Source organism: Sturnira hondurensis, unplaced genomic scaffold, assembly GCF_014824575.4.
Source record: "Sturnira hondurensis isolate 20B ecotype Veracruz unplaced genomic scaffold, ASM1482457v3 Scaffold0009859, whole genome shotgun sequence".
Classification (NCBI taxonomy): Eukaryota; Metazoa; Chordata; class Mammalia; order Chiroptera; family Phyllostomidae; genus Sturnira; species Sturnira hondurensis.
The window spans coordinates 1,585,272-1,586,915 of NW_028082490.1; positions in this window are offsets into that span (position 1 = coordinate 1,585,272).

Here is a 1,644-nt window from a genome sequence, read left to right on the forward strand (position 1 = left end):
TGAAGCATCTTTTTCACCACTGAAGCTCTAATCTTTCCGATTACTACTTTTAAGAAATAATCTGTAAATATAAATAAGTGAAAGTTTCCCATAAATTTAAAGAAAATAAAAAAGGTTTTGAATCACATGTAGCTAAATCATTTGCCAAAGTAATGATTGAGACTATTTTTAATTTTATCACCACTGTTATTATATTGATTATATGCATGTATACTTAATGGAAAGAGGAAATCAAGCTACCTAGTCAGTATTTGGATTTTTCACTACAATTGTTTTCCTCGCCAACTTCTATTTTCTATAGCTTCCCTAGATTAATGTAATATGTGTTTCCTGAGTAATGTTGTCAACCAGAATTCCCATGACTAAGACTAGACTCAGTGCCTGTCCAGTCACTAGTGGCTCCAGCCCCTCAAATCCCGTTTCTAGAATTCCTACCCGACCCTGATCCTGCATGCAGATGTACTATGTTTTCTTTAGATACTGCTCCTCTGAACTATCAAAGAAAAATCAGCCTGAAATAAAACGCATTTAAAAGATCCCCTGAACGGAAGTCACCACCTGCTGCTTCCCAGGCTGACTTCAGGGAGCCTGTGCAATCAGACAGGAAACTCCGCAGGCACCGACTAGGTGCTGGCAGCTCCTTCCTCTTTGCCTCAATGCATCTCAACCAGCTGGTACCGTGTGACTGCTGGGCACGATATTCTCCATACCTTGTCATTAAAGTGAGGAGAAAGAAGAACGCAGACATAGCTGTTTTAAAGTAAACTCTTACCCTGGCCAGGCGGCCCAGTTGATTGGAGTGCCACCCCATACAGCCAAAGGTTGCGGGCTCCCTTCCCCGGCAGGTGGAAAACTAGGTTGTGGGTTCGGCCCACAGGCGGGATGTGTGTGGGAGGCAACCGATGGAGGTTTCTCTCTCACATCAATGTTTTTCTCTTTCATTCTCCCTTCCTCTCTGTTTAGGATAAAAAAAAATACCCTCAGGCAAGAATTGTTAAAAACAATAAATACATACATACACAGATAAATAAATAAGCTGTCACGGATGATAAAGAAAAATGCAACTGCAATGGGAAGTATTGTTTCTGAGTGGTAGAATCTAGAAAAACCCGATGAACAGGCAGTCACCCCGTGAGCACGAGGAGGTGGGTTTGGGAGAGCGGAGGTGATTTAGGGGAGGGGAGTGTAGGCAGGAGTAGCAATTGGGCTAAGGAGAGAAAAGCGAGGTCTGTCCTATGCTGAGGGTGGTTTGAGGTAAAGAGGTGGGTAATGAGGCTGAAAAGTTAGAATGGCGTAAAAGAACAGCTTGTTTTCAGAGGAACCGTATGAGACAGGCTAAAGCGATTGACTTTGAACTCAGACATCAAAGAAAGAAGCGCTGGTTTGGGCGGCTCCCAGCGGGTAGTCTGGGAACCAGGGCGTTTCCATCGCGTGTTATACCTTGAACGAGACCAGGTTCTTCCAGCATTTTCACGGCGTGTTTTATGTCTATTTATACTAAATCGACTTCTTATCTGAGATAATTATAGACTTACCTGACATCGTGAGACATGATATGGAGAAAGTCTGTTTATACTTTATTTAGAAACCCCACTAACTTGCGAAACGCCATGCAGTGCTGTAACCAGAATATGGAAGCGATAG